The sequence below is a fragment of the Tachyglossus aculeatus genome, chromosome 8, assembly GCF_015852505.1.
Source record: "Tachyglossus aculeatus isolate mTacAcu1 chromosome 8, mTacAcu1.pri, whole genome shotgun sequence".
Lineage (NCBI taxonomy): Eukaryota > Metazoa > Chordata > Mammalia > Monotremata > Tachyglossidae > Tachyglossus > Tachyglossus aculeatus.
The window spans coordinates 12,311,876-12,337,701 of record NC_052073.1 but is presented as its reverse complement, the minus strand read 5'-3'; the positions used below and the strand labels follow the sequence as shown (position 1 = coordinate 12,337,701).

At 39.5% G+C, this 25,826-nt stretch overlaps 1 protein-coding gene across 3 annotated transcripts in view; it reads left to right on the top strand.

Moving 5' to 3' along the window:
• Positions 1-576: 576 nt before the first annotated feature.
• The window catches only part of ZNF217 (zinc finger protein 217), a 39,764-nt gene continuing 14,514 nt past the window's right edge, over positions 577-25,826 (top strand). Inside the window, exons 1-2 of one of the 3 annotated variants that reach the window (XM_038750100.1) lie at positions 577-609; positions 5,577-5,673. The gene's annotated coding sequence lies outside the window, so the exon portion shown is untranslated. Of the gene's footprint in view, positions 610-5,576; positions 5,674-13,634; positions 13,737-25,826 lie in introns of those variants that run through there. The other 2 variants (XM_038750101.1, XM_038750099.1) reach the window with 2 other exon arrangements.

Below are 25,826 nucleotides of genomic sequence, written 5' to 3'. Positions count from 1 at the left end.
TTGTGCAGTGTTTCCAACATTCAGAAATACTTTAATGTATCGTTAGTTCTTTTGAAAGCACGTCTTTCCAGATTCTTTTAAATCACAAATAGAAGGGGCCATCTTAAATGTGTCATGTGGTATGATGTAAATTTGTCATAGAAGAGAAAGTCATTTCTAATGTAAAAATAAATTGTGTTCAGCTATGCAAAGTACCACATGTGCAAACAGTAGTACCGACGAACAATTTAAAGTATTTCATAGCTGGAAATGTGTAGAGGAAGTAACAAACTCAAAAGTAAAGTATATTCTTGGTGGGGTGGGAGCGGGGGTGGAAGAGGGGAGAATTGGAGAATTTTATCTTAGCTTCTTCAAGTTTTTAAAAGTACTTCTAATGATGTCATAAAAGGTTTGTGTTCATTTAGTATGCCCGATTATGACGAAACATTGTCTAGCAAATACCAGACAATGACTAGCCAAAGATTTGTGTGTGGCAGGCATTTCCTGTAAATGAAACACTGTGCACAGGAACAGAAGCTTAAGGCCAGACATTTTAGCTGAATCTCCTTCAAGTTTTTTGTTTGTCTGATTGTTTCTTGCTGAAAGAATGCTGATGAAACTACATTTCAGGTAAAATTAGCCCAGGAAAGATTGAGTGTTTTGGATCGTAGGATATTTTCTCTCCCCTGAAATGTATACGTGTTTCTCTATTTTTGCTGGTTAGTTGCTTCATAAAATCCAATCATGTTGGTTTTGAAGGACTTTAGAAAAAATGTTTCCTTTTGGAAACGTTTATTCAATGAGAAGAGAATATAAAAAGGAAAATGAAGCCAAACAGGAGCGAAAGATTCATTCTAAGACCTTGCCAAACCTAGAAACAGTCGTGAAAGCTTTCTATTGAGGCTATTTAAAAAGTTGAGTCAAATAACTTGTTTTAAAATGTTGCACATGGCTTTTGGACTTGAGAATGGTGGAGAGATGAAACTATTCGCAATCACTTTTTAACTCCTTTAATCAACCCAGCTATTTTATGTGCACTTTTCAAACCCAAGTATCAGCAAAATTTAATAAAAGGGGGATTATTTAAGAGGACAGACATCCCGACTTGATATTTGCAATGATTTGCTAAAAAAAAAGTGTTTATTAAAAAAAATGCCTGAGAATTTAACCAGTTAGATTGGATGGAATTTTGTACTATTTTGGGAAAGATAAAATAATAAAAAAGTTAAACACACTAAACACTGAATATTTTATTTACTGTATGTCGTATTTAGGTAATGGAGAGTGCAAATCAGTCTCCTGGCTGTAGGGAGATGGAGAATTTATGAGCAACCAGAAATTGAGTTGCTTTGCTGCATACAATCAATCAATCAATCGTATTTATTGAGCACTTACTGTGTGCAGAGCACTGTACTAAGTGCTTGGGAACTACAAGTTGGCAACGTATACAGACAGTCCCTACCCAACAGTGGGCTCACAGTCTAGAAGGGGGAGACAGAGAACAAAACCAAACATATTAACAAAATAAAATAAATAGAATAGATATGTACAAGTAAAACAAATAAGTAAATAAATAGAGTAATAAATATGTACAAACATATATACATGTGAAGCAAGCACAGTACATTGTCAGTCAATTCTTTAGCTTTCATCTCCCACATATACTACGTAAAAACTCAGTGAGGATGTTGGTCAGTTATCAGAAATTCCAGCTCATGTGTCAAAAGTTTACAATAATAATAATGATAATGATGTTGGTATTTGTCAGGCGCTCACTATGTGCCAAGCACCGTTCTAAGCGCTGGGGTAGATACAAGGTAATCAGGTTGTCCCACGTGGGGCTCATAGTCTTCATCCCCATTAAGGAATCACCACCTACTTTGCCCAGACCATATCCATAGTTTATTTTAATTTCTCTCTCTATGCTGTAAGCTTCTTGTAAGCAGGGATTGTGCCTACCAACTTGGTTGTTTCATCTTCTCCCAAGCGCTTTAGTGCAGTGCTTTGCACACACTAAATGCTCAATAAATGCCACTGGTCGATTGATTGATTGAGTCCAGGGAGAGTACTTAGAGCAGGTTGTGTGGTTGAAGAGAGCTGGGCTCCCCATGACTGGGGCTCTTGCCAGCCTTTCTGCTTCTCTTCGACAGGGGAGGTGATTTAGCTGGGCTTGCTGAAAATTTGCTGCCAAACCAAAAAAATTCCCTACAAATATGTCATTTAAATAGTATAAACACTCCCAAATTGTTCATATTTATTAATAAATAAATGTTATTATTATGGTACTTGTTAAGTGCTTACTATGTGCCAAGCACTATTCTATTTATTTTATTTTGTTAATATGTCTGGTTCTGTTCTCTGTCTCCCCCTTCTAGACTGTGAGCCCACTGTTGGGTAGGGACCGTCTCTATATGTTGCCAACTTGTACTTCCCAAGCACGTAGTACAGTGCTCTGCACACAGTAAGTGCTCAATAAATACGATTGATTGATTGATTGATTGTTCTAAGCCCTGAGGTAGATACAAGTTGGACACGGTCCCTGTCCCATATGGGGCTCACACTCATATCCCCATTTTACAGATGAGGTAACCGAGGCACAAATTTCTGTATGATATCACTGTATTATGATGTGTGCCTGGCATATTGCATGGGGCTTTTTTCCTGCCTCAGGGACGTCGAAGGTCTAAAGTCATGCCTGGCAATCATGGACCTAGTATGCAGTTTTCTTCTCGGTTGGTGATAGAGAAAGGAAAAGACAAGGTCTTTTCAACTCTGATCAATCAATCAATCAATCCTATTTATTGAGTGCTTACTGTGTGCAGAGCACTGTACTAAGCAATTGGGAAGTGCAAGTTGGCAACATATAGAAGGTCCCTACCCAACAGTGACGCATATCATCGGGACCTATTATGACATAATCTTGTGACCTTGTTAAATCATCAATCGGTCAAAGAAGTAATGGTCTTTATTGAGCACCTATCTGTATGCAAAGCACTTGGTAAATGGTAGGAATAGTATTTCTTAAGTGCTTACTATGTGCAAAGCACTGGGAGAAAAGTGCTAGGAGAAAAAACACAGGTGGGAATTAAACATGGTCCCTCAGGAGGCTTGCCATCTAAAAACTGATTAATAATTATGGTACTTGTTAAGTGCTTACTATGTAGCAAACACCATTCTAAATACTGGGGTAGATAGAAGTTAATCAGGTTGGACCCAGTCCCTGCCCCACATGGGACTAACACACTTATCCCCATTTTACAGATGAGGGAACTGAGGCCCAGATAAATGAAGTGACTTGCCCAAGGTCATGCAGCAAATATGTGGCAGAGCTGGGATTAGAACCTAGGTCTTTCTGATTCCCAGGACCATGGTTCTATCCACTAAGCGATGCTGCTTCTAGACATGTAGGCATGAGTCTGCCCACAACGAGCTCATAGTCTAGAGGGAGAGACAGATATTAATATAAATACATAAAAAATAAATAAATTACTGATATATACAGATATCCTTTCATTCAATCGTAATTATTGAGCGCTTACGGTGTGCAGAGCACCATACTAAGTGCTTGGGAAGTACAAATCGGCAACATATAGAGATGGTCCCTACCCAATAATGGGCTCACTGGTGTATATATATGTGCCGTGGGGAAGGGAGAGAGGTTGAATGAAAGAGCAAGTATGAGCGGCCCAAAAGGGAGTGGGAGAAGAGGAGTGGAGGGTTCAGTCAGGGAAGTCTTCCTGGAGGAGACATGCCTTCAATAGACTTTAAAGTGGGGAAGAGAAATTGTCCATCTGATACGAGGAGAAAGGGCATTCTGAAGGGAGAACAAAGGGAAAGAGAATATGGAGTTGAGTTAGTGACTTAGTATTAGGCATGCATCCCCCATGACAAACTCCTAAACCCCTCACGGCTTCTGTGGCCTTGAACAAATAGATGACAGAAACCCCATTTCCCCCTTGTTCCCAGAGCAGTTCTCCCCATAGCCTGGTTCAGCTGTGCATTATTAATTATGATATTGGTTAAATGCTTACTGTGTGCCAAGCACTGTACTAAGTTTTGGAGTAGATTCAAGATAACCCAATCGGACACAGTCCCTGTCCGAAAGGGGACTCACAATCGAAGTAGGAGGAAGACCAAGATTCAATTGAATGACCCAGTTCTCAATGGTGAAAAGTGTGTTAAGGAGAATACATTGAAGTGTTGTTACTCACTTACTCAAGAAGATTCTCTTCTTGACTGTGAGGAGGATTGAGGTATCTAAACATTTCAGTGGTGCATGGGTGGAATGTGTGGGTTTACACTGTATTGAAGAATGCATAAGAACTCTGGGGGAGGAATTGAATTCCACCATTAAAAGACTTGTTGAACTTGCAGCATTTTTTCCCTAGTAGAAAATATGTGTACCTGTTCCTCTGATCATAGAAAATATGAAAATCTCACACTAGGCTCTCAATAAATGTCACCTATGTCTGTTGAAAGAGACATAGGAAAAGGTAAATGGAGGGAAAAGGTGACTGTCCATCCCTACCACCAACTTAAGGGCCTTCAGTCACCCCAATCCCCTTTAGCCCTCTCTCTGTATCTAAGTACTACTGAAGAATCTTACCTTTCTTCCTCTCCCTTTCCATCCCTAAATTCACCCGGCTCAAAAACCTGGGAGTCAGTAGTTCTGGTTTTCTTTCCTGTCCTACAGAAAAAAAAAATGTGATCACTTTAACCAGTGCTTGCTTGTTTGGGATAAGGAAGTTAAATTACTTCCAAATTACCTGCATTATTTCCCTCGTAGGAAATAATAGGTTCATAACAGGTTCCCTGATGAAAAAAACCCCCAGAATTTCTATCTCTTGATATGTCCCTTCTGGACCATACTGTAACTAAACTGCCTTAAGTCAATAAATATCCTGAACATGCACATACAAGAAAAAAAATCGTGTTGGTTAAAACCCACTATGCCAAATCTTCCACAGCTACTAGAACAACAAATGAAGTCATAGGTGGTACTGTGATTCACTTCTCCATAAACTAGAGTCTTTAGACATAGAATGTGCCTCTTTAATCAGTACAATATAAGTACATTTAAACCTGTACATAGTCTCTTAAAGCAGACCTAAAATCTTAGCTAAAATTAAACTGTTCTCCAGAGATGTACAGTGTATAGCAGGAATTTAATTTTAAAGGGAGTATTCTTCTAATGTGTCTCTATTGCTTCCTAATACTGATATGCTTAAGAGATAGTTTTCATTTTATATTTACTTTTGAAAAATACTGTCTTGGATAATGCATTTGGGAATGATGTACCTGGAAGAGTGGGAGAGAAGGGGTGGCTAACAATTATAGGGGAATAATTAAAGTTGCTAATGGAACAAAATAACCAAACCTGATCTTTTAAAATCAAGAAACATTTGCTCTTTATTAATAGTAATTGACCCAGTTAAGTAGTATTTGTCTCTGTATCTTCCCAAAGGGAGGGTTTAGAGGACCTGAGACCTAATTTTCACACCACGTTTAGATGAATAGTGGAGTTCACAGCTTTTCTCAGGGTGTTAAAGTTGACAGGCATATATTCAGGTACACTCCCCTTTCTCTTGCATTCCAAGAAAAGTTGCTAAATGTGGTACTTCTCGAGCAGTACTGCACTGATGGAAGAGAAGGCGGCTGCTGCTGTGTAGACTGGAAGATTCCTCTTTATTCAAGGTATTGCCTGTACTTTTGTGAAACGTTATAGAATACATAGATAAGTTAAAATGAGTTAGAAAACTGAAAGGAAAGCGGCTTAGTGCCCTCTAATTCCCATGTGTCCCATTTGTTATTCCTGCCTATTCCAATCTATTCAGCTGGGTTAAAGGGCTGTCCCTGTTTCCTTCTCAAATGTCCTTTGTAGTTTTCAAATGCTGGCAGGTTTGTGTAACTTTTATTTTCCTACTCATTTCTCTTAGCTGTTGTTTTTCTGCCCTGAACTTTCATGACTTTTTAGCCAACTTTTTTTTAAGCACTCTTGAATGAAGAAAAAAATATAACTGAATGATTGCTCTTTTTCCTGGTTCTGTTCTATGACCATCTGATTGTTCTGCAACTATTTTGCTCATTTAATCCGGTTTGAATTTCAAAATGATGATGGCATTTATTAAGCGCTTGCTATGTGCAAAGCACTGTTCTAATTTTCAAAACTGCATACATGCAAAACAGTCTTTCCTGTGCTTTTAAGTGACCTGAGTCATAGACTACATGAAACACTGGCTAATCTGTGCTGTATTGCCAGATAGCAGTGGTCCTGGAATAATACATGATGTAAATCATTGTTAATGCAATACGATTTATCACTCACATGCTCTGGGCATGTCTTAGTGGTTGCATTTTAGAATGACTGTGGAGGAAAACAAGGTGTGACTAATACTCATAGTTAAAAATTCCTCATTTTGAGTATTAACTGATGAAATAGTTACTTAACTTTCTATTTATCTCCACCCAACTCTCTCCACCCCAGCTGGATTTCTTCTTGCAACTAGACTTCCTAAACCATTTTCCTACTGATTATAATGTATACAATCTTTTTTGAAAAGAGTATAACTTTCATTCCATTATGTTCAAATTGTACATATTTCTGCAAAACCTTTGTACTAAGCAGACATAGTAAAAATGCGGCAGTCAGGTGACCTGCATTTTGTTTGTGCTTCCATCTCATCCCATTGGAAAGGGATTTGTATAGTTGGGCTACAATAACAGATTAAAAGCCAAAAAGGAGGGCTTTAGGTTTTTAAATTAGGGGTTTTTTTTGGTTTGGAGAATTCATCATTTCAATTTAAGATAAATTTTAGCTTTTAAAATGCTGCTTCAAAAAAACTTTAAAAGCCTGTGAGTAATGTTAAACTTCCACAAGTTGGGGAAAAAAGCACGTGTTGTGAAAGCCCTTTCTAGTGCAAAACTAGTTCTCTAGGTGCCCATTGAAAAAACAACCACCAAGAATGTATTTGTTATAATCGGCACACACTGCTCAGTATTTTTTTTTTTTTACCGTGACTTGGTTATTCTGGTGGCAAGTTTCCAGAATGTAATCCTCTGTGATTAGCTTTAGGGCCAAATAATGTGCTTCAGTAGAAAAAGCACAAGTTTCAGGAGTTGGGAGATTTGAGTTGTAGTTCTAACTGGCGTACAATGTGACCTTCGGCCAATCACTTAACCTGGGCCTTAATTTCCTCATCTGATAAATGGGAATAATAGTACTTGAGCCTCCCTCCCTCCCGGGATCTGTAAGAATAATCTATTGATGTAGAAGCCCTTTCAAAAAACAAAAGCACCGTATGCCTTTGTGAGAGCACACTTTAGAACATATTTCGGTCAATACTGCTCTCTTTCTATTCTTAAAACCACAACTGAATGTAAAATTAAGAAGCTACATTGTAGTAGCTTAGTGAAGAAATAGATATTTTGCTGAGAACAATTGGCATCCATTCAAAGATACAGAAACGTTTCTAGTTTTTAGGCAAATTAGTTTACATCAGAGTTTTCCCTTTTCTACTAGCTCTGTAGTTTAGTGTCAAAAAATAGACAAAAAAAGTTTGCAGACCAATGTCCTCAACTAACAACACTATTGTGTTCACAGCATTCAAGGTTTCAGAGTTCAAAGGTTATCCATTAACACATAAAGTGTTGCTACATTTGTTATTATGTTAAGGCTCAGCCTTATTTCATTCGTTCATAGTGTCTTTGTGTTGTAGTAATGCCTGTTCGGTGTTATTTGTTTTGGTAAGACATTTGAAATGTCTGCAGAAAAATCCCCTTCAAGCAAAACACCTCATTGTTTTTGAAGAATAGAAGCTGGCATGCTTCTATTCTTGCCATGTCTGCAAACTGCGTATGCTGGAGGTAGATATGATTTAATTTTTTCATATTTAAAACAAGTTCCCTAAACATATATTCCAAAGTAATGTTATTGAAATTAAGAAAAAGTAAACCTGGTATTAAAATTATATAAAAAAGAGATTTTTCTAGTAGTAAGGAGACCTGAGTTCTAGTCCTGATTCTACTAGCTGTGTGACCTTCGTAAATAATCAATTAGTTTACTTTTTGTAGAATAATAGCCAGGCCTTGCATTTTATCTTCTTCTGCTAACCTTCCCTGACTCATATTCTATGGTTCTTTCTTGTAGTTCCCCTACTGATTTAAAAAATACACCCCCATAGCCACAGGTCTCTGATGATTAGCCTCAGTCAGGTTCCATCGCTAACTTGGACGGTGGTAATACTGTGCATTTTATTTTTCCATTTAATTTTGAAAGCCTGTACTGTAATAAGTGCTTTTTCTGCTTCTCCGGTCTTCCACCCTGCATTCATTCACTCAGTCGTATTTGGGTGCTTACTGTGTGCAGAGCACTGTACTAAGCGCTTGGGAAGTACATCAGAACAGAACGAAAAAATTATAGGAAAAAGCAGGAAAGAGATCTGGTTTTCTCCTTCCTTCATCATCACATCCCCCTCTTCCTGTAGCGACTAACTAGAGCATTTTTGTTGTGTTTTGCAACTCATACCAAACTTTACCCTCCAAGAAACCAACCCCCAGTCCTTCTGCTTATCCGGGCCCTTAGTCCAACCCGCTGGAAATGATTAATACTGGTCGCCATTATGACGTCCAAACGAATTGAAACAACATAGTGTTCAGGAGTGTGACAGGGACTAAATGTCTTGAGTGCAGTAGCTGACTCTCCTAAGCTAAAGGAAACGGTTGAGTCATCAACTGTGCAAATTAGTTTATGCTTGAGTTGCTACTTTTATTAAAAAAAAAAGGTTATTATGGCTTCTTTAAAGGAAGGGAGGTGAGCTCTGTGACAAATGCTTCCCACACCCTTGATTGAAAGCTTTATTGAATTTTCTGCCCCAATGTTCAGGTGAGGGGATGATGGGTCAGGCAAAAATAAAAGACGCAGGAGTCCTAGCTCCGCCTTCTCCTCATCCCTGAGGAGAAGCACATCATGGCCAAGGAAGGCCTCTGCGCATGCGCAGTAGCCCCCCCTCTACCTGTCACAAACGGTCGGGGCGCGTGGCTCCCACCGGCCTAATGGGGGACGAAGGCGCGCGTGCGCAGAGAGGCGGGGGGGGGGGCGGGCTCGCTCCCGATCGAGGCGCGTTCCCGTCCTCGGCCGGCGGCGGCGCCTGCGGGTCACGTGGTGGTAAGCGAGGGCGAGGAGGAGCTGGCCTTCATTCATTCATTCGTATTTATTGAGCGCTTACTGTGTGCAGGGCACTGTACTGAGCGCTTGGGAAGTCCAAGTTGGCAACATATAGAGACGGTTCCCACCCAACAGCGGGCTCACAGTCTAGAAGGAGAGACCAGGACATTAACAAAATAAAATAAATAGAATAAAATATGTACAAGAAAAGCAGAGAAGTAAATATGTAGAGGCGCATTCCCGTCCTCGACCGGCGGCGGCGCCCTCGGGTCCCCGCGGGTCACGTGGTGGTAAGCGAGGGCGAGGAGTTTGCCTTCATTCATTCATTCATTCATATTTATTGAGCGCTTACTGTGTGCAGAGCACTGTACTAAGCGCTTGGGAAGTCCAAGTTGGCAATATATAGAGACGGTCCCTACCCAACAGCGGCCTCACAGTCTAGAAGGGGCAGGCAGACAACAAAACATTAACAGAATAAAAGAAATAGACTAAATATGTACAAGTGAAATAGAGTAATAAATATGTACAGAAGCAGCGTGGCTCAGTGGAAAAGATCCCGGGCTTTGGAGTCAGGGGTCATGGGTTTTTTTTTAATTGCATTTATTAAGCGCTTACTATGTGCAAAGCACTGTTCTAAGCGCTGTGTTCAAATTCCGGCTCCGCCAATTGTCAGCTGTGTGACTTTGGGCAAGTCGCTTCACTTCTCTGGGCCTCAGTTACCTCACCTAAATGGGGATTAAGACTGAGCTCCCCGTGGGACAACCTGATCACCTTGTAACCTCCCCAATCAATCAATTAATCGTATTTATTGAGCGCTTACTGTGTGCAGAGCACTGTACTAAGCGCTTGGGAAGTACAAGTTGGCAACGTATAGAGACAGTCCCTACCCAACACGGGGCTCACAGTCTAAAAGGGGGAGACAGAGAACAAAACCAAACATACTAACAAAATAAATAGAATAGATATGTACAAGTAAAATAGAGTAATAAATATGTACAAACATATATACAGGTGCTGTGGGGAAGGGAAGGAGGTAAGATGGGGGGATGGAAAGGGGGACGAGGGGGAGAGGAAGGAAGGGGCTCAGTCTGGGAAGGCCTCCTGGAGGAGGTGAGCTCTCAGTAGGGCCTAAAATCAATCAATCAATCATATTTATTGAGCGCTTACTGCATGCAGAGCACTGAACTAAGCGCTTGGGAAGTACAAGTTGGCAACGTATAGAGACAGTCCCTACCCAACACGGGGCTCACAGTCTAAAAGGCGGAGACAGACAACAAAACCAAACATACTAACAAAATAAAATGAATAGATATGTACAAGTAAAATAAATAGAGTAATAAATATGTACAAACATATATACAGGTGCTGTGGGGAAGGGAAGGAGGTAAGATGGGGGATGGAGAGGGGCACGAGGGGGAGAGGAAGGAAGGGGCTCAGTCTGGGAAGGCCTCCTGGAGGAGGTGAGCTCTCAGTAGGGCCTAAAATCAATCAATCAATCGTATTTATTGAGCGCTTACTGTGTGCACAGCACTGGACTAAGCGCTTGGGAAGTACAGTTTGGCAACATATAGAGGCAGTCCCTACCCAACAGCGGGCTCACAGCCTAGAAGTGGGAGACAGAAAACAAAACCAAACATACTAACAAAATAAAATAAATAGAATAGATATGTACAAGTAAAATCAATCAATCAATAAATAGAGTAATAAATATGTACATACATATATATTCCCCCTTGTCCCCTCTCCATCCCATCTTACCTCCTTCCCTTCCCCACAACACCTGTATATATGTATATATGTTTGTACATATTTATTACTCTATTTATCTTACTTGTACATATCTATTCTATTTATTTGATTTTGTTAGTATGTTTGGTTTGTTCTCTGTCTCCCCCTTCTAGGCTGTGAGCCCGCTGTTGGGTAGGGAATGCCTCTATGTTGCCAAACTGTACGTCCCAAGCGCTTAGTCCAGTGCTCTGCACACAGTAAGCGCTCAATAAATACGATTGATTGATTGATGGATTGACTCTGCCACCTGTCTGCTGTGTGACCTTGGGCAAGTCACTTCACTTCTCTGAGCCTCAGCGACCTCATCTGTAATGGGGATGAACACTGTGAGCCCCGTGTGGGACAACTTAATCACCTTGTATCCCCCCCCCCAGCGCTTAGAATAGTGCTCTGCACATAGTAAGCGCTTAAGAAATGCCATCATTATTAATAAATGCTATTAGTATGATGAGTCACTTCACTTCTCTGGGCCTCGGTTACCTCATCTGGAAAATGGGGATTAAGACTGTGAGCCCCCCACGGGACAACCTGATCACCTTGTTACCTCCCCAGCGTTTGGAACAGTGCCCTGTATATAGTAAGCACTTAACGTTGCCAACTTGTACTTCCCAAGTGCTTAGTACAGTGCTCTGCACACAGTAAGCGCTCAATAAATACAATTGAATGAATGAATGAATGGATAAATGCTATTAAAAAAAAAAAGCAGTGGAGAGAGCCTGGGCCTGGGTTCTAACCCTGGCACCGCCACTTGCCTTCCGGGTGCTGCTGGGCAAGCCACTTGGCTTCTCTGGGCCTCAGTTGCCTCATCTGTAAAACTGGGATTAAGACTGACAGGGACTGTGTCTTACCTGACTAGGCTGTGTCTAACCCAGCGCTTAGTGTACAGCGCCTGGTTCATAGTAAGTGCTTAGAATATGCCATTTTAAAGAAAAAAGCAAGAAACAAAGGCACTAAGGAGTCCCCTCCATGAACTCCAGGATACCGTGAGGCAAACTCTCAGAAGGTTGGAGGGTTCTGTCCAGGACTAGATATATGTTTGGTTTTGTTCTCTGTCTCCCCCCTTTTATCATCATCATCATCATCAATCGTATTTATTGAGCGCTTACTATGTGCAGAGCACTGGACTAAGCGCTTGGGAAGTACAAATTGGCAACACATGGAGACAGTCCCTACCCAACAGTGGGCTCACAGTCTAAAAGGGGGAGACAGAGAACAAAACCAAACATACCAACAAAATAAAATAGAGTAGATATGTACAAATAAAATAAATAAATAAATAGAGTAAAAAATATGGACAAACATATATACATCTATACAGGTGCTGTGGGGAAGGGAAGGAGGTAAGATGGGGGGATGGAGAGGGGAACGAGGGGGAGAGGAATCAATCAATTGTATTGAGTGCTTACTGTGTGCAGTGAACTGTACTAAGCGCTTGGGAAGTACATGTTGGCAACACATAGAGACGGTCCCTACCCAACAGCGGGCTCACAGTCTAGAAGGGGGAGACAGAACAAAACCACACATACTAACAAAATAAAATAAATAGAATAGATAAGTACAAGTAAGATAAATAAATAGAGTAATAAACATGTACAAACATATATACATACATACAGGTGCTGTGGGGAAGGGAAGGAGGTAAGATGGGGGATGGAGAGGGGGACGAGGGGGAAAGGAAGGAAGGGGCTCAGTCTGGAAAGGCCTCCTGGAGGAGGTGAGCTCTCAGTAGGGCCTAGAACAGCGCTTTGCACATAGTAAGCGCTTAATAAATGCCATTATTATTATTAAATTATAAATATATTATATTACATTATATTTATTATAAATACCAAATTATTATTATTAAAGTCTCCCCCTTTTAGACTTTGAGCCCACTGTTGGGTAGGGACCGTCTCTCTATGTTGCCAATTTGTACTTCCCAAGCGCTTAGTACAGTGCTCTGCACATAGTAAGCGCTCAATAAATACGATTGACGATGATGATGTACAGGCGCGTTCCCGTCCTCGGCCGGCGGGGGCGCCTTCGAGTCCCCGCGGGTCACGTGGTGGGAAGGGGGGGGCGAGGAGGAGCGGCGAGAGAGAGAGAGAGAGGGAGGGAGAGAGAGGCGGGGCTCTCCGGGCCGGGAGCCGCGTCAAGGGGTGGAGAGGGGGCGGCGGGAGGAGCACACGGTGGTGAGGACGGAGGACAGGACAGGCGGGAGCAACAGCTGCACCCTGACAATTTACAAACAGTCCAACCGCGGTGGAGCTGCTGTAGCACCGGACCAACAGCTGCACCCTAACCATTTTACAAACAGTCCAACTGCGATGGAGCTGCAGTAGTACCGAGGGGAGGACTAGGGGGCGCCCTCCCGCCTCACCTCTGCCCTTTCTCCCCCCCCCCCCCGGGCCCCCGCGTTGTGAGGTGAGCCCTAAGGCCTGGGCCTTCTCCTCCTCGCCCCATTAATCGCCCTCTGCGGGCCATTTAAAGTTAGAAAATTCCGACCGTGGGGTGGGGTGGGGTGGGGGTGGGGGGGTCCAGTGTGCACCCTTCGATCTCCCTAGAAGGGGGGGATTTTCAGGGAAGGGACTAGTTGGGATAAAGAAGTAGGAATGGGGAAGGGGAGGGGGGGGTGATCTCCATGAGGTAGCAACACAAAAGGCAGAGCAACTCCTTGTCTTCTTTCCTCTCCACCTCTGTTCCTCCTCCTCCTCCTCCCTCTTGTCTCCTCCCCACTCCACCCCTTTGCTCCTCATTCAAACCCTTAACTCGTGTGGTGTCAGTTTAATCCTGGCCGCCGCTGGGAGAGGAAATGGCAGAGGAGCAGGTAAATTGGGGGGGGGGGGGGCGTGTTAGGTGGGGAGGGGGCCTGCGATAAATAATAGGGTGTGGACCTGCCGCAGAGGATAAAAACCATCTCTCCCCCTGAAGTTCACTGCCTCTGATTTTGTTTTTCTCCTTCCCTTCCCCCCCCACAACCCCACCCTTTCCTGATATACCCATTCTGGGGGGGGTCTCCCTTCCTTTGCCCCCCCCTTCTTCCCTCTCATTCATCCATCCAATAGTATTTATTGAGCGCTTACTATGTGCTGGGCACTGTACTAAGCGCTTGGGAAGTACAAGTTAGCAACATAACCTCTCATCTTCCACTGCCCCCTCCCCCCCCCCAATTCTCAGCCCTGTTTCTCAGCCTCCCCCAAGATTGGTTTTGTTCTGTGTCTCCCCTCTTTTAGACTGTGAGCCCACTGATGGGTAGGGACTGCCTCTATATGTTGCCAATTTGTACTTCCCAAGCGCTTAGTACAGTGCTCTGCACATAGTAAGCGCTCAATAAATACGATTGATAATGATGATTTCACTTGTCTAAACGAACGTCTGCCCTTATGCACTGCTTGATGGAAATACTTTTTCAGTCGGACCACACTCCTGGAAATAATCCAGATGAGTTTTTTTTGGGGGGTGGTGGTGGTGGTGGTGTTTACAGCTCCTTTGTAAGGGGGATGTTGATCTCGGGGTGGGAGAGCGACTCGAGGTATTAATGAAAAGTTTATCGATCCGTTTGGGCCAGCTTCTTTTTGTTTCTCGCCTGCCCTTGGGGTTGGGAGGGAGGGAGGTTGGGAGTTCACCCACCTTCCGATCATCATCATTTAAACACGATTGATTGATTGATTGATCGATCTGTATGGCGGTGTGTAGTACTTGGAGATGGGGAGCCAGGAAAGCAAAACAATAAGCCCTAACAGGCGTTAACAACAACAATAGAGAGCTTCAGACGAGGAAGAATGAAACGCTCAACTGACTCAGAATTCACCTCGGTCATTTTGACTGTCTTTAGGAAACATAGTTAAACTCTTCTATCTCCGGCTTCTGGGGGGCTGGTGGTGGTTGTTTTTGGGAAGATAAAGCAGTCTCAGTTCCCCATAGGCACTTTAATGAGCCCCTCTCGTGGGCAACTCCGTAAGTATTTGAATTAAAGTAATAGTTTTGAAGTGGTCACCGGTACATCGCTATGCGGGTTATCGATTTACTGATGAAAAGCTATTCGGAAGGTTTCGTTTACTGTATGTGAGCAGGTTTTTATGGAACCCCCCCATTTTCTTTTTTAAGTGACCTTGAAAGCTTAAAATATAACTCGTTCCACTGGGAAGCACGGAGGGGGGGATCTGGAGCACACTGAAAATAGAAACGAAGGGGAAAACACTAATGCTTTAAAGGGAAGTTTCTTTTAGGGAGGGGGTGGTGGGAGGGTAATGTATTTCCAAATAAACTAGAATATCTTTTTCGCACTTGATCGGACCTTAAACTATGTGTGATATGATTTGGAAAACCCAGGGAGGAGGAAAGCTCCTAATTACAAGTTGAATAGCAGGCAGTGACTTGCTGACCAATGATTACATGCTGTTGTTTGGTGGAGGGTGGTTTTGTTTCTGCAAGGGGCTTTTAGGATTACAGTCCTGGGTAATGCTTTCACGCCATTTTCTCTAACTTTTACATGTAGTTTACCGAGGCTGGAATAAGTTGAACTCCCTCGTCTGCATCGTTGTTTAGCCTTTTAACAATGTAAAGGGTAGGGCCCAGGAAATAGGATAAATTTACATTCTTCCAGCCAGTGGAACGGAGGTTGGGGGAGGGAGGGGAGAAACGAGGAGAGAGGAAAAAGGGGTGGGTGGAGATGTTGGAAGAGCGGGGGAGTTTCTACTGAAGGTTTAGTTAATGACTTGAATAAGAAAGATCTGCCAGTTCTTGCTCTATCAGTAGTCTGCTTGCTACAGTATTAGCCACCTAATTTAGAAAAAAATAAAACCCACCCCCACCCAGGATAGCGTTTTCAGGGGTTTTGACGTCTTACATTTTTTCAAGCCTCCATGTATCTTTCTGAAATCAGCCTATAGGGCTTTAAACATTCCTCAGCATGCATTAAATAAATAGTTGCAATAGATTACTGATTCCAGAGCAGAAGAGAACTTGTTGCGAGTATTAAGGTTTTCATTTCATACATTTCGTGATATTTTAGAATCAGTAAACAGAATATAGCTATTTAAGAACAGTAGATCTGATTTAGTTCAGGTTGATTCAATTATGTCTTCATCGCTTTTGAGTTGGTTGAATGACTTGACATGAGATTAAGCACAACAAAAGAAAAGGCAGGGTAACAACAGCTGCCTTCCAGTACTGGAACACTAGTGGTTTTAGCAAAGGAGGCCTCTTACCTTTTTCCTTTGTATGGTGTCAAGTAGTAAGTTTAAATGTTCATATTCCACTGTACTCTTTTAAAGTTTAAGATTATGCCATTCTGAATTTATATGTAGTCCTACAACTGGCGATATTTTGAAAAGTGGTCGTTTCCTTAAAGCCACAAATGCATCAAAAAGTGTTGTGTGAGGCAACAACTAGTGTTTAAACTTTGACAGAAAATAGTCACCACTAGTTTATACTTGCTGAATTGCTGTGTGCTAAGAACTTTTAAGGTGTGCCCCTAATGGCAGCTGATTTTTGTTCTTTTGATAAGTTATGCTTATTTTCGGCAGCACTCTTTTTCTGCAGTACTTAAAAGACCAGTCTTTTGTTACCGAAGTTTTTTATTCAAGTTCTCAAAGATAAGTAATTTATCTCTTACATTGAGCTATCGACACTTCCAAAAGGCAGTGACTTCTTGTTTAGAAGTTCAGTGGTCGGTGGATGCAAAACACGTTCATTGTTTATATAGCGTTAATTCTGTACTTTAAAATTACGCCTAGCATTGATCTTGTTCAAATTTTTAATGTGTTTGGATAGAAGATAGACTTTTTTGAACTTGCTTATTTGCATGTGGGAAGAGGAAATAGAAAAAAAAATGAAGAAGATACGTTCTGCAGAAGTAAACACAATGTTCCTTAACAGGATTTCATGGAATTTGAAGCTATCATTTTAAATACTTTCTGACCGTACTGAACATGTTGACCCTTGATGTGGTCTTTTACTAGTATTATTCTGTATCCTCTGAGCTAAAGGCTGATTTGATACAGAATTAGGTTATATTTTCTCCTCTCACTTCCTATCACCCTGAAGAGAAAAGCACCCAGCTGAAGTGCTAAAAAAGGAAATAGCATTTTTAAAGAGTGCTTTGTAGAGAGACATTTTCCAGATATTAAGAAGGGGAAGTTACTGTAAGTAGCTTCAAGAGTCCCCATGCTCATATTTTTAATGTCAAGTTTATTGGTTTATTAGTCTTGCTGTCACCTCATGCAATTCACAATCTGTATTTATGTAAACATAAATTCTAGGTAGTAGCAGTAACACTAGATAATTCACAATGCAGTTGCTTTTTTAAAGAAGAATTTGACATGATTATTTAACTCAAAATTTACCACTGAGATAAATAACCAAAGATTGTATTAGCCCGAAAGTGCCCAAATCACTTAATGATCTCACCTTTCAGATAAATCCTAAACATTCTTTCAAAAAAGAAAGCATAAAGTGGCATACTGCCACAGCAGGGCTGCCATTACCCAATCCAGGAGTCCTATTAATTCTGAGACATTTGATTAGAACATCAGGGGTCCCATAAAATGCAGTTTTTCCACTTTATAAAATTATATATTTTTTTCCCAGTTGTCACAAACATGGTTTGCTTAATATTAAAACTGCTTAAGGATTCATGACACTTTAAATGTTCATGAAGTAATTGTAGCAAAAAGAAGCTAGATATCATCTGGCTTTTCAAGCAGATGCTAGTAAAGCTTCTAGTCTTGTATTTCTTCTTAGCCACATTTTGGAACTTAAACTTCCTAGTTGTTCAAATGGTCACAAACCACCTCCAGTGTCCATCTAATGGAATACTAGGTTCAACACTCATATTTTGTTTTTTAATGACTTGCTATGACTTGGAGGATAACATCCATTTCCAGTACCCCATTTAAGGCCAATCCTTATTAGTATATAGGATTTCATCCCTGAATTGAAAGGCTGATAGAGCAGATAACTTCCCTTTGGAATAACCAGGCTAGCCGGCAGTATTTGTTTAGGGTTATAAAGAAGGACAGGAAAATGTGACAATTGAATGCAGGCGAGAAAACAAAATATTTAAGAGAAAAATAATAAATCTGGGAAGTGCAAAATGGTCCAAAATAGTTCTGTAATTTTAAAGTAAACTTCCCTACCCCGCAACTTGAAGATATGGATAGAAGAGATGTATGACTGAGGCTTGAAAAATTCCCAGTCAAATTAAGTAGCTCTTGATTCTTCAAGAGATATTAGTGCTTCTGGTATAAATATATCAAGTATCTGCCAATGGTAGTTAATTTACACAAGCCCTTTTCATCTCAAACACAAAGATTTCTTTTGTAATGAGTAGAAAGTCGTTATCATAGATTTGATACTTCTAACCTTTGAAAACCTGTGGGGGAAATTCTTGAATTAAAAATGCATATGAATAGTCCTTCATGTTTGGAAAATGCCACAACTGGTAAACTGACATCCGCGCGTGTGTGTGAGATACCCATTCTTTTGTTCAGTTTACCAGAAATTTAGGTCACATTAATATCCTCTTGCGATTTAGAGTGAGCATTGCGCCCATGATTAAGGCTGCTTGGGCACCAACTGGAAACCAGTATGGGAATGCCAGTTTCCATGGGAGTGGAATTGGGGGGGATGGGGGGGGGGGGGAGATATACCCTGCTGCCAGTAGGACAACAGTCATGACCTGTTCTTGCACTGAGCCACCCCTAATAATAAAAATAATAACCATGGTATTTGTTAAGCACTTACTATGTGCTAAGCACTGTAATAATGATAATAATGTCCCAGGGTACTAAACCCTGGGATAAGTACATGATAATCAGATTAGACACAATCCCTCTCCTACAAAAGGGTCATACTCCAAATGGGAAGACAGTACTGAATCCCGTTCCCTCTCCTGGTTCCCTTGCAGCCCACATAGGCAACGATAGACCATGCAGTGTGTGGACACGGGGTTCCTCATCAACAGAAGACCATGCCATAGTCTCACCTGTTTTTAAGCCACTGTTGAATTTGGAATTTATCTTGGTTTTATTAAGGGTTGGAGGATTCATTAACTTTCATAAAAAACAGATTGTCTATAACTGTGGGGCATGATTTTATTATGTGTACGGTATAAGACTTCAGACAAAGATGTGGCCTGTTGAATGGACTAAGAAGTTGGAACAGTTGTATATTTTCTTCGTTTAGCATCATATTCACTTAAAATTTTAACAGCAATTTCTAGCTATGGAGGATCAAAATCTGATTTAAGGAAGTGGGAGGATAAGGGTTATTCTTCAGTTTCATAAGCAACACATCTATCACAAGCAGGTTAACTTCCTCTACAGTACTGAAGGTAGTTTAGAAATGTCCTGGAACTGAATAAAGGAAATCTCCTTTTAAGCAACTTTTGGCTCTCTGCACATTGGAACGCTTTGTAGAATTTGTAGAGTTTGGGTTTTTTATTTTTTTTTAAAAGATGTACAAAGACTGCATGTAATGGGATCAATCATATTTAAGTGTACGCTGTATGCACCAGAGCACTATTCTAAGGAGTTTGGAAAAGTACAGTAGAAGTGTGTGAAGACTTACATTGATGCTTAAATCTGAACTTTATATCCATTAACCATTGCTAGTTGCTTAACTCTAACATGTGGGAATAGGTAAATTAAAACTGCCTAAGTATTTCTTCACATTTTGGAACATTTAACTTTTCCCAGCTGGAGTTGCTGGGCCTTAAAAATTTGTTGTTTTTTGTTTTGTTTGTTTTTTCGCTGTCAGAGGAATTGCAGATATAATACATTTAAATACATTTTTATGCTTTTTTTGGGTGCTTTCTTGTTGTTCAGCCAATGACTCTTAATGTCCATTTGTGAAAGTATTTTTAAAGGTAAATTACTAGTCACAGTGGTGGTGGGTAGCCCAAACAGCATCTCATCTGAATTATTTCAAAACAGTATACATTCTTGATTAACTTTATAGAGAAAATTCTCCTTGGGTTTATATTGAAAACTTACTGTATAAAGGCAATCATGATCTTCTGACCCATACTACAGAACATGAGCTATGATAGTAACCGAATAAAAGGGAGCCATTTATTTTCCTTTCTCATCCTTAGCAAGGGACAAGAAAGCATTTAACCTGAGTTTTCTTTGGGGAAACGAGTAAATGATACTTTAAAAAAGCACTCCAATCATCAATAATGACTCATTGTAAAATCATGTAAGAACTTGTTAGAATGTTTTAGGGGGAATAACAGGCATTTGGGGAAATAATCTAAGCTTGCAAACCTGCCTATGTAGAACTGGACAACCATTTGCATGTGGTTTTTTGTTTTTTTTTTAAATAGTGGCTGCTTTTCATTTTATATTTTTTGGTGATTGTGGCTAGCACCAACTTAAAATCCAATTGATTGTTTTAACACTGCATTTTTACTGAAGTGTTGTGGACCTGCCCTACATCTTTTGAAAATAATTTCAAGTGAGCAGGTTAATTGGAGTAAAGAAGCTTACTGACAGGAAACATTTATCCCCTTCAAATATAAGGGCTGTGTGGTTTTTATCCCCCCTTCTCAAGATTCTTCCTGTGTAGTATAAAGTGTAAAGAAGAGAGCTTAAGAATTCAATTTACACTTCATAACCCTTGTTGAGAAACTTTAGTTCGATTGAAACTAAAATATATGCCAGTTTTATTTAGTTAAGCTATAAAACATTAAATTTACCTGATGTTTTTTTTTTTTTACCAATACATCCAGTAAACTTTCTAGGTATAAAAGATTGAAAAATATTTCATTATATCCTGAAAATGTTATTTAAAATGATACCTATCATTTATGAGTTCCAAATAAACATTGTAGCCAGTATTACTGACTGAAACTTTTATTGGAATTACTGGAACCTTTCTCTTTTTCATTTAACCTTCAAGCTTCAAGTTTGAGTTACATAGGGAAAGTTAGATTGCCCATTTGGCTGTTGGGTTGTGACCTTGTGATTTCCTTGAAATAGTGACTAATGATTTAGTTACAAGTTGACTGATTGTCACTGAAGATTGTTTCTTCTCTAGTCAAACTGAAAAAAAAATCTTTAGCATATGTAAACGTCACTGTCTGTCCTGCCACATGCAGTGTCCAAATTGCATAACAATTTGTATGTTGTTTTCTTGGGAAGAGTTAAAACTAGTTATATGGGTAGATAGCATTAATTTTGATATGCTCAGTCGCCTGCAAGGTAATGAAGCATCCTTCATTATAAGCTCAATAAAAACAGATCTAGTGACAAGTCCCTTTGTCGTAAGTGTACACTTGTGGGTGAGCTGTATCATTTTTTTCTCTTTAAAGGGTAATTTTTGAGTTTTGACTTCGGAAATGATGAACTGATATATTGAGAGTCCCTAGGATTTCATTTATGCTGTAAAATATCACCTAGTTTCATTATGCTACTTTTCATGTGGGTTGTTTGGTTTTTATATAAATAAATAATTTACGTTTAGCCTTTGAGATTATTTGGGAAATTGTGATTCAACCCAAACTGAGGTAGTTACAGAAAATTTGAGAAGGGGAAATCATTTAATGGAAATACATTTTTAAATAAAGCACTGTATGAATGCACAGCTTTATCTCTGAAGAATATAATTTAACCACGAGGAAATGTTTTTCTATAAAATTGTATGTTAAAAATATTTTCACAAATGGACATTGAGTCATTGGTTGAACAACAAGAAAGCACCAAAAAGAGCAAACAACTACAGGTTATTAACTTGAAGTAATATGTTTGTTAACATTGGCATAAGACTATTGAAAAAAAATCTTCAAAATTTTAATATTACATAAGATACACTAAAGATTAAGTGTCTCATGAACTTAAATAGTCAATTTTCAGTGATCCTGAGATGGGTATTTCTGAGTAAGTGGAAAATATATGAGTAAACCTAGGTGCATTGAATAGAAAATATACTTATTGATTTCTGAGTTCTTATAACAGATTAATTAAACATTTGTTTTGCATGTTTTACACCACTGTCTAAAAGATTTATCAATCTTCATCAGAAAAATAAATCTATAGTGTAATCTATACTATAGATTAAAAATAATCTGTTGTATAGCAGGACTAAAAATAGGACCCGAATGATAAGTTTTGTGACATTCCTTCTTTTCTATCCAATTATATGATATAGAATCACTTCCCTCCTTCCAGTTTAGACTGTGAGTCCCAAGTTCAACCTGATTATCTTGTGTCTACCTGGTTATCACTGTATTTTAGTACAATGTCTGGCACCTAGTAAGCACTTAACAAGTACTTATTACTTTTATTATCACTTAGTACAGTGCTTGGCACACAGTAAACACTCAATCAATATGAATGAATGAATGAGAGTACCATAATAAAAAATTATTTCTTCCATTTAGTAGTATGATACTGACCTCAATAGTTGTAGCTGTGATAATGAAGATGAGGCACTTCCACGATAACATTTGTTTAGGTAGATTTGATTTGAAGCTTTTTTTTTTAATTATGAAGTCGTGCTCAATATAATACAATATAAAAAATATATATTTTAATAAATATATAAAATAGTTTGCTTCATAGCATGAACAGGAAGTTGTTTTGTCTGGGTATGGTATTTCATAAGTTATAAAATGTCTAAAGTTGCTGCTGTGTGTTGGTTCTTGAAAGTTACCTGCATCCACTTTCAGGCTTGGTCTTTTCTGTACATCTGTTTAACAGTGTTACAAAAACACAGCAGGTGCCAGCGGTGTGGCAATCAAGCCTAATTTGCTGTACTTAGACCTGCCCAAATTATTGTGCTTTTCATCAAGCATTGTGTAATGTTTTGCATTGGTTGATTTCAAGATCTACAGGTACAGGTGGGATTTATTATTTGTAACTTTAGTCATGTACCAATTTCTTTTGTAAAAACAAACACTGGCCTAAGTGCTGCAAAACATTTTACCATTCATTTTTTGGTTAGTTGCAGCAGTACAGCCTGCTACTGGATTTAAAGGTTATGTAAGTACCAAAATGATCTCTAACTTTGTTTACATTGGGATTATTTAAATTGTCTCTAATACAGGACAAGATGTGTTACATTGCTTAGTGTCATACTTTAGAGATGCCTTTTTAGAACAAGGCTGCAGGTTAAGTGCCTCCATTTACTTGATTTTTAAGCATCCATTATGAAAATACTTTGGAAGGATATTTGTCCTTCATGGATTTTTTAAATTTTTTAATTTTTGTAACTTGGATTTTTTTTTTCTGTTTTAGTTGAGTTAACACAATTGTCTAGAATGCAGGTTGGCTCCCTTCCTGCAAATTAGTGGAGTATAGGGTGTAAGATTACAGTATTTCCTTACTTTCTCTGCTATTCCTTTAGCCTCAGAAAAGGCATACTTAATGATCAGTACCATGTGTGGAAGTTTCATAAATCAGTGTGCATGTCCATGAAAAGTACCAAAATAATTCTGGGGAGTAGGATGTGAGAGGTGTTATAGTAATGTGTCTATGTGTTCCTGAGCGGCTTTTTTGAGAACACTTATACCCTCGAGAGTCCTTGCTGTAAGACATTCTTCAATCTTTATTGATTTGGCACAGCAGTGATAGTAACTTGTTTCTTTTTTCTCCAGCATAAAGCGATTATGTAGTTGTTTCTAATCACAATATACTTTTTTATAGTACTTACGTGCTTACTGGGTGCCAGGCACTGTATTAAGCATTGGGGTAGATACAAGCTAATCAGGTTGGACTCGGTCCATATCCCAGTGGGGCTCACAGTATTAATCCCCGTTTTTCAGATGAAGTAATTGAGGCACAGAGAAGTTAAGTGACTTGCCCAAGGTCACACAGCAACAGACAAATGGCAGACCCAGGATTAGAACCCAGATCCTCCTAACTCCCAGGCCCACACTCTATCCATTAGGCCACACACTTTTCCAAAATACATAAAGCATTTGGTGTTCAATATGGAATGCAGGCTGATTTTTTTTTTCTTTAACAATTTAGAAAGGTCATCCATTCAAGCACCACTATTTCATAATCTCAAATACTGATTGCCACCTATTTTTCTGGGAAATTAGCATTTAAAAAAGCTTCTTTTAGTGTATTCCCCAAATGGCAAATGACACATTCAGTAAAAACCCATGAGGGAAGAAGAAAAATTCAACGTTTTTGATCTGCATTTTAATGAAAAGAAGCAGCACCCTATCAGTGAAATTTTTATTTGCTTTTAGGAGCTGTAGAGACCTTTGTCCATTCTTTGTTTTGCATCTTAAGAGGTATACATTGAATTCTTACCATGTGCAGTGGGATGGATGCTCCTGGAGGCCCAGAATCATAAAGCAACATGAAACATCCAGTTCTCTGCTTCAACAGAGGGGTTTTATTCTTGCAAAATCCTGCATTAGGAAAAGTTGTCAGATGCTATACACATGTACACAAACAGTTTTCCCAATACTGCATTGTGCCATATCCAAACAGGCGTACGTGGACGGGCAAAAATTCCCCAATTCCCTGCCATTTTAGCCAAAGCATGTCATACATGCTATGACACATGGAGTGTGTTCATGTATATTTCAACACTAGTTTTCAATTTTGTTTGGCTTTGACCCATATTTTAGGGTAGTGTAACCTCTATATTTTTAGATGGGGTTGTAAGGTAGTTTTTTGTTTTGATTTTTTGATTTGTTTTCTGGGAAGGGGTGAGATGGGATTTGCTGTAGTTGGCAAGGTATCCATGTGATTTGAAAGAGGTAATATGCTCCCCAGAGTTTCAAATTTATTCTCAAGACCTAATTTAAGTCCTGGAAAAATATTTTTTGTGTCTCAACTTTTCCTAACAACCAAACTCTGCAATACAACTAAGCAAATCATTGATAAGTATTTTTACCTATCGAGTTTGCAAAGCTTGATCTTAGTTTTTCAAATGTCCAGATCCATCACTTAAACTTCTCGTATTTCAGAGGCTTAAAAATGCTGCATCCTAAAATTCAGGAGTTCAGGCCTATAGATCACTCTTCAGAAAGATATCATTATAGTAATCAAGGATTGTGCTTTTAAAGGATTGCATAGTACAGCACAGTCTTTGTAGTTAGGAAAACATGGCTAAGGTGGAATGAGCACAGGCCTGGGAGTTAGAGGATCTGGGTTCTAACCGCAGCTCTGCCTGTTTGACACTGGGCAAGTCACTTAACTTCACTGTGCCTCAGGTTCCTCTTCTGTAAAATGGGGATGAAATACCTCTTAGATTGTGGCCCCATATGGCTTAGGATTAGTGGCTGATCTGATTATTATATATTTCTCCCAGGACTTAGTACAGTACTTGACACAGAGTAAGTATTTAACAAATACAATAATAAATAAATAACGCAGAGCACAACTTAATGGCTTGGGGTAAAAACCTTCAGGTCTTAATGGATTTGTTTTTCTGAGCCCTATAATGTTTTTAGTTAAATGTGTCTTACTACCAAAACTCCTGGTCTCCTTTGTAGTTTCCAAGAGATGAGAATTTGTCGATGAGCTATCCAGAATTTAGGCAGAAAATAGCTTATTCAAGGTTAGGGATAAGGGAAAAACAAAGGAAAGTCTATAAATCATATTAGATTTTTGGAATCTATTTAAGTACTAGTCATCATCAATTAATCTGATTCAATTGAGGAGACTGGGATGAAGGTATATCTTTGGTACTGCTGACTGCAGACAATCTCTAGAAAGTTGGTCTGATAGCAATTTGCTAATGAAAAATTTCTTTGCAGTGGAACAAATTAACCTTGTTAGTCTCCGGAAGTCAGACTTTAAATGATTTAATGGTGATAAGATGTAGAATAGTGCCATCAGATAATTTAAGAAATTCTTTTTGTTTTTAAATTCTAACCTAAGGCTCAAAGGTTCAGTTTGTTTAGCACTAAATAATCCTCAAACATAAGCTCCTATATCTTTCAACTAAAGCT